Genomic DNA, 8838 nt, shown 5'->3' with positions numbered 1-8838 from the left:
CGTGCTCCCATGACAAAAGTTCATTGACAGACCGCCGACTGCAGGTGCAAGTGGTAACGGTTTTCTTGAATCGTGAGAGCTCTACTTCTGGAGGAATTTGGTTACAGATTTTTAAGGTGTTTTTTTTTAATTATTCTCTTTAGCCATAGTGGCCGCGTTTCCTCATTTTCCTACACATCTAGTCATATAATTATGTATAGTTAAGTTTCTTTTTGTGTAACTATGTACTATAAATTGTATTTGATACTCTGCTTTGTAGTCATATATTGAAGGCTTCATATGTCGAATTATATGAGCTTTTTTTCTGTTAGCCGTCACTAACTCCGGTCCTCAGCCTCTTCGCCATTATAACTATGACTTTACTATCTTGTATCTATTATGGATATTTAATCAATACCTTTTTGAATTGGATTAATTAGTGACCTAACTGTTAATAACATTTTTCTGAATATGATTCTTTATTGTATCAGTGAGTTATATCAAAAGCAGTTAAACCAAAACAAGTAAGGAAGGGCAGAACTTAAGTTTCCACCTATCCAATATTGAACGTTCACATAATTTTCCTGAGATATCTCACATATTGACCAATATATACGGTAAAAAGTCTACCGGAAGTTCGAAAATCTGTATATTAGGTATATGAGCGCCAGCAGAAGTATTGACCCGAACATTAATGTTTATTATAAATGCTTCGCATTCAACATACAATATTATTTAATATTAATTTTCTTTTTCAATATATAGATGATTGTTTCATTTGAAAGTGAATTTCCTATCTATACTCATATGAAGTATTATCTTTTGGTATATTTATTTTCAATACAATGCGTTAATAAACAGTAACCATAAATTTTAAAATAACGATGAAATGAAGTGCTCTTTCTCTTTCTTTTCTTAAAATTTCACACCTATTAATTTCCTTGTATTTTGAACTTTAAAATAATTTAGGAAGTCGAAGACAAAAACATGGAATGGTAAGTAATACAATGAATATGCCCCAGAACACAGCAGTATAATCACTAAACTCCAAATTATGTTAAGCATCTTTAATTGTTATTATGTGCTTTAAGCTTTTACAGTTAATGGAAGGAGAAGACGATGACAGCGCTTGGAACTACTGAAGATGAACAAGCAACTCGGCTAAACGGCCGTTCACAACTCAGCTTTTGAATAAGTGGTCAGTGAGTCAACACATTTAAACAAATATATTGTGGGTTACCATATTTCAATATATTTATACTCTCGCAACCAAAATTAAACTCTCGTTAATAGTATGTCTTTTTTGTCAAAAATGGGTTGAATTGGATAAATACTTTCTTAAATATAAAATTTTGCCAACACCTAAAGTAATCTCCCGGACTTTGATCCTTGCAAGTTGCAAGAGTATAAAATGTTCGGTTCCACCCGAACTTAGAACTTTCTTATTTTATTATTTGTTTTTGCGGTTGATTATTAAACAGTTTTTTGAGGGAATAAAAAGAGATGAGATTTATTACTGTCGTTACTCTGCAGTAGTTTTAAGGAAAAATTTGTATTTTCTAAAAAATATAAATTTTAAATAAATTGTAAATCGCTTTAACGAAAAAAGAATTGCTGTTTAATACTTCAATTAGACAATCAGTAAATTTTTTACCATTGAAAGCGACTAAGAAAACAAATATAAAGAAGTTGTATTTGTGACATTTGTTTCAAAAATCAGTGCCAATGCCAAGACAAATACAATTTTATGGTAACCCTGTAAATAAGATACTGGTCAAACCGCTTGATATCTGCAAAAAGAATATAAATTAAACACAAGTATTATAAATTTCTATAAATAATTGTGCTAGTCCTAAGTGACTACTAAGGTGACCGATTATGTTGTAGCTTTTGTAGCTTCTTGACGACAGAGATGGAATTTTTCATAAGAATATTTGAGAGTGTGTTTGCCTACCTTATTAAATATGCTTAAATATTTAGAGATTTATACTTAACTTTCGTTTACTTAACATCTGGAAAAAGAAAAGTTTTTTCGGGCGTGACAATGGGCTGATTCCGACCATAAGCAATATCAACCTCTTCAGACTGTCAAGGAATCTAACTTGTAAATATAATGATAATAGTTAAAATTTTACTCAAAAACTCGGCCCACTTGGCCAGTTAATATAAATATGTATAATATATATGCCTAGATTCATCTTCATTAGTTTTGTGAAATAATAGTGGATTATTAAACATAAAGCCTAAATCAGAGGTTCTCGACCAGTAGTTTAGTGCTGTGCAGACTATCCTTAAAGTAATATGTATAGTTATATCAAGGTGAGCTCGCTGACAATGAGCTCACAGCTAGTCATGACCTCACTAGCAATAGCCTCAAACTACTTTCATATTAAACTTGTTTGGGTGTCTCGGCACAAGAGAATCGTCGGATGAGCATGCCAGAAAAAGCACCCTTACCTGAATACCAGAATAAAGATTGGAACGAGCAAGGGTTCCCTTGTCCGGATGCATGAATAACGCCGGATCTATGGTTCTTTTTGCCTTTACGACTTTTTATTTTTTAATTTATATTGTCGTTGTTGTTGAGTAACATCATAAATTACACTTATTGGACACTTCCGATTTAGAGAGCATATTCTAATGATTCTCCTGTATTTTACTAGAGAATTTTATTTTAGATCCAAACTCACCTTTAATTTTATACGAAGCTGAAAATTTCCAACAACTTACTAAGTTTTGCTATTTTAAAATATTGGATCGAATGTGTAATTTACAAATAATTATTATTTTCCAAACCCATGAAAGAGAAAATTATTTTTTATACTTATAATTATTCTGAATATTCGCTGGAAGCTTGTTTTTTGTTTAAACCTTAATTAGTAAAACGTAAGGAAGAGTGTTACGTAACACCTGTGTGTTCTTGTAATTAAAAGCAAACGTTATTTTAACGACTCGAAAATGCTGATATTAAAAGCTAATTAAGGCCCCCTTAGCTCTTTGTGTGATCTCATCTGACAATTGTTATTAATTATACCCTGAACAGGGTATATTAAGTTTGCCACGAAGTTTGTAACACCCAGAAGGAAACGTCGGAGACCCTATAAAATATATACATAAATGATCAGCATGATGAGCTGAGTTGATTTAGCCATGTCCGTCTGTCTGTCTGTCTGTCTGTCCGTCTGTCCGTCTGTCCGTCTGTATGTATATATACAAACTAGTCCCTCAGTTTTTATGCTATCGATATGGAATTTTGCACCTGTCCTTTTCTAATTAAGAAGCTGCTCATTTGTCGGAACGGCCGATATCAGACCACTATAGCATATAGCTGCCATACAAACTGAACAATCGGAATGAAGTGCTTGTATGGAAAACTCTTTCATTTGACGAGGTATCTTCACGAAATTTGGCATGTATTATTATTTAAAGCATTAATCTAATCTCCGAAAAAATTGTATAGATCGGATGACTATAGCATATGGCTGCCATATATATGCTGGCATATTAACTGAACGATCGGAGTAAAGTGCTTGCATGGAAAATTTTTTTATTTGACGAGGTATCTTCACGAAATTAGACACGAGTTATTGCTTAAGGCAACAAATTATTCTCCACAGAAATTGGTCAGATCAGATCACTATATCATATAGCTGTCATACAAATTGAACGTTCGGAATCAAGTTCTTGTAGGGGGCCTTTGTATTGGTGAAGGGTATTATAGCTTCGGCGCAACCGAAGTAAACGTTTTTTCTTGTTTTTGTTGTAAATATTTAAATATTTTTTATATTAGCAGGTTTTTGTTTACATTTATCATTTAACGGGTGTAATTATGTCTCTTTAAGTAAAAGTCCCGAAGAAAAACACGCAGCTTTTCACTCACACAGTCCCGAAAGGACTGCAGGACGGTTCTTGGCCTAATTACAGGTGGATGAGCATTAGTAACGACAATACATGCAAAAAGTGCAGGGAAGTATGGGAGAAAAGCTGGAATACCTGCTATACTTCTGTTTAGCCTTAGGTAGAACTCGTCTTAGATATTTAGGAGCTTCGCAGTTCAAGGGGCTGGATGAAGGATCAACATTAGATATCAAGTCGCTCTTAAAGTTCGCTTAAGCGTTAACTTCCTTAATGACGAATACTTCAGCTCTAATTAAACTGAACCTCCATCCGGCATTACTAAAGACCAGTAGGTCTTTGTAAAAAAAAATGTATGAATTTTTTGTTCAATAACTCGTGTGGTAACCTGATGGTTTGGTAGTCGTATATTACTATATATTCTTAGGTATACAGTTTCGTAGATAAAATGAATTCGACCATACATAAATATATGTATGTATGTACTTCAACTGTAAGAATTATCGTATAGCGCAAATGACCATTCCTAAGACAGTTGCTTCTACCTAACCGGAATAGGCCCGGTTTTTAGCCATCCAAGGGCTGGCAGAATTTCGCAAGTAACCATGAAGTTAATGATCGCCATAAACAATAACTATAAATTATTTGCAGTCAACACAAAATATTTTTACAATTTGAATTTTTCGTTCCTTCCGAAATTGGGTTAGGTTACGTTAGCCGTAGTTCATGAAATATTGTTACCCTTCAGCAGGCCAGCGTTTGACGCGAATTTCAATAGGTTCTGGGGCTTCACTATCGCTACTTCTTCCAGTGTCTCACACCGTGCAGCTCCCGATTGCCTGAAACGTTGCCTTACTAATGCGGGAAAAGTGCACCAGAGATGATCCATTGTTTTCCTGTTGCCTTGCTTTTGAAATTTCTGCAGCCATCTTGATCTCTCAGCCCAATTCTGCGGGCGTGTGCCGTCACCAGACTGTGACCAGTGAGTATTTCAATCATGTTCCTACAGTTCCTTCTGAGAGGAGTGATTAGGAACTATTTGTATTTTTCGTCTACCGCTTTACACATGATTTTTGCAGTTTTGCGTCCCGGTAGTTCATTCTATAGCGTTTTGACTTTTCTTGTCATGCTCCTGTCCAGATCGTCGTAAAGACAATGCATGGGTTACCAAGGGTCGGTCATGTTTTCGAATGATAGCTATACACCACTGTGGGCAATCCCGTCCACTATCTCATTGTTATCGATGCCTTTGTGATCTGGCACCTAGTTGAACTGAAGTCGCTTGTTTTTGACTACACTCTCCATTGCTGCCCTGCTTCCTAAGGCACTTAGGATTGGAGGCTAGTTGCGCGACTTTCCTAATAGCAAATACCTCTGCTTGAAATATACTGCAGTGATACGGCAGCTTAAAATGCTGCCTTATTTCGGAATTTAAAATTATTATTATTTGTGTTTTTGTAATCAATCAATACTTATAATATATGGTTTAGTAGTCAACAAGAAAAAAATGCAACACATACTTTTGTAAAAATTCTTTTACTGCTAATCTGGTCACGCTAGTATCTGCTTCTATTCTAATCTTCCGGTTCCTAAAGCGTTGTTTCACTTCCATTTATTTCTATTAAAAGTTTATGAAAACTAGCAATGCCTTAAAGCTTATATTTTGCAATGTTACAATCAAATGTAAAATAACTGCAAAAATACTCAATAGTACTTACGCATCAAAAGCTTTCTTTAAGCACATAATTCGAAAGCAAGATTTATATAAAAGTATAAAAACTCAAAGCATTATTTTCATTTAATTCATGTATAAACAATTCGAACTTAACCAAAATCGTCGCAGATGGATGAATACCGTTCACTGGTTCATTTTAGTGATGAATGACCCAAAGCGCCTTGAAACAAATTGTGGATGTTAAGAGAGAGTCGGCGTTGTATTGCGCAGACGCCGAATGAAAAATGTGTCACAAAAATCATGGAAATGTTTTCTAACATGGTCTTGCACAGGAATTTGTAAATTTATATTTATGCATTTGTGTTTATAAATAAATGATAAGTATGTATGTATGAATTTGTTAATTGTATTTGAAATGATTATTTACAAATAATTGTACATACAGGAGTCCATATGTGAACTTAATGCACACTTAATTATATTATTTATGAGATCAGTATACATTTTTTTTGAACGTAGCTGTAAAATAAAAAAAGTACACAAAAATAAAAAAATTAACGGAATTTAACAAAAGTATTAAAATCGTGATAAAATTTCAATTTAGAACTGCATAGAGACATTCAGGAGTTAAGCTAGTGTAGAAGCCTTTGAAAATGTTAAAGAGTGAGAAATGACAAAAATGAAAGTAAAAACAAGAAAAAACGTTAACTTGGTTTATAACGAAGGTATAATACCCTTCACAGGTGTATTTTTTAATAGGATAAAAGGGTATAAAAAGATCTTTATTAGCATTTCACTGAGAAGATAGTTCGCGTACATACAAACGGACAGACAGACGGACATGGCTACATCGACACGCTGATCATTTATGTATGTATATACTTTAAAGGGTCTCCGACGTTTCCAGTTGGGTGTTACAAACATTGTGGCAAACTTAATATACCCTTTTTTAGGCGATCTGATGTCGGGAGTTGGAAGATGGGAAGGTTGAATTTTTGAATGTTGAGAACATATCTCGATTTCCGGCAAAACTACAAGTCCTATGAGAAAAAAATATATGGCAAAGTTATAGATAATACAAAGATCTACTTAGGTTTGAATCACTTAGGGAAGCTGGTAGCAATTTAGTATTAAGTCACAATTACTTACATGTTGGACCAATGCGCTCAAAATTTTACTGTTAACTAATACGTTTAATCCGCAGATGCTTGATTTCATAGATATAAATATAAGGAATAAATACTGGTCCAAAGTGATCTGAGATTTCATATTTCCTTACTGCCCACAATACTCTTCAAACAGAAAGAAACAACTATTAATTCATATGCTGAACTCTCATGGCACTTAAGCATAACAATCCGTAAATTAACAGATTTGATTCCAAAAGTGGCTGCTAAAGCTTCCTTTATCAGTCGCACCAGTCTCCATTGATGGATTGTGATATTATCTGTGGAATTGAGATTGTTGCATATCTATTTTTGAAACAGCAATTTTGAAATAGCAACATATGTACACATTAAGTGACTTATATTTTCCATAAATTTTTGGTGGAACTTTTGCTCCTATTTCTGGTGTCAGAAGACAAATCCCGAGTTGTGAAATCGTCGCTGATTTCCTTATAAATTTTAAAATAAATTTTGTTGTATTAGAACAATATCTTAAATTTTGTCAATAACAGCAGTGGGGTAACCAAATAACGCTGAACGCAAAAGATCTATCCCCAGAACTTAAGAGGTTTCTCTTTATTTAGGGACGATGAGAACATGGAATGAAATCCTACAAATGGATGGAAGTCCTACAAAATAAACTAGTGCCCCCAGTTTTTGAGATATCGATCTGAAATTTTGCTCATGTTTTTTTTTCCAGGAGCTGCTGATTTGTCGGAACCGCCGATATCGGACCACTGTAGCATATAGCTGCCATACAAACTGAACGATTGGAATCAAGTGCTTGTAAAAAAAACTTTAGTATTTTTAGAGATATCTGCGCAAAATTGGGTACGTATTATTGTTCAAGGAAACGGTGCAATTTTCGAAGACATTGTTCAAATCGGACCCCTATAGCATACAGCTAGTTGCGGTGCAACCGAAGTTAATGTTTTTTCGTGTTCTTATATGCAGATTCACCGAAATAACTGTACGCTACATGACTGACTACAATAGTTCCAATTTTGACATTATTCTAGTTTACAACAGAAATATTCTAACTGAATTTTTCATCGTATCGTTCTTACAGGGTAACTATATAACATATGTATAGAAAATATAGTTTGTTTTTGTGTGGTTAATGGGTAATGCGGTCTAAAGTAAACAAAATAAACATGCGCATGTGATATGGCAAATTCACTAAACTGTCATATTCAAATATACAGGCACACATACATACTTATTCAATAAAAAATATTAATTTGCTTCTCCGATTGATCAAAAAGTATATTCAAAACTTTATTACTTTAATTGCTTATGGCAGAGGTATACATACATACATATGTATGTAGATATATATAATGTACTTTCCGTATTAGGTTAGCACTTTAAGGAAAAGCAGCTAATAACAAATTATTTAAAAATGATTCCAGTTGATAATTAGCAGATGGAATTTAAAGTGCTGTTATTTGGGTAGTAGGCGTGGTTGTAATCCGATTTCGCCCATTTGCATACTATAACAGAGGAATATGAGAAGAATGTTATGTACCGAATTTGGTTGAAATCGGTTAAGCAGATCCCAAGATCTGGGGTTTCACCTAAAAGTGGGCGGTGCCAGGCCCTGACTAATTTTGAACACGGTTCCTATAAAATTATCTCATACCATCCTATAGATAAAATTTAATGTCTCTGGCGTGTTTAGCGCTTGATTTATCGCGCTTTTAAGTTGTCACCCGATAGAGGTGCTAAAAACATTTGTTTCCCATTGAATTTTGTTATTATAGCTTTAGCGGCTTAGGAGATATGCACATTAAACCTATTAGGGTGCGGGACCACGCCCACTTTTTAAAACACTTTTAAACTGCAGATGCCCCTCCCTAATGTGATCCTGTGTACCAAATAACAGTCTTGTATCTTATTGTGGCGCTTAGTTATGACAATTTATTTATTTTTGATAAATTGCGTTTTGTGGGCGGGGCCGTGGTCCGATTACGCCCATCTGCAATACCAACCTCCTACGGTACCAAGAAACATGTGTACCAAGTCGCATAAAGATATCTCAACTTTTACTCAAGTTACAGCTTGGAGACGGACGGATGGACGGACATACAGTCACCCGGATTTCAACTCGTCTCTTCATCCTGATCATTTATATATACATAGTCCTATATCTAACTCGATGAG

This window comes from Bactrocera oleae, chromosome 3, assembly GCF_042242935.1.
Source record: "Bactrocera oleae isolate idBacOlea1 chromosome 3, idBacOlea1, whole genome shotgun sequence".
In the NCBI taxonomy this organism is placed as follows: Eukaryota; Metazoa; Arthropoda; class Insecta; order Diptera; family Tephritidae; genus Bactrocera; species Bactrocera oleae.
Note: the sequence above shows the minus strand (reverse complement) of the source record.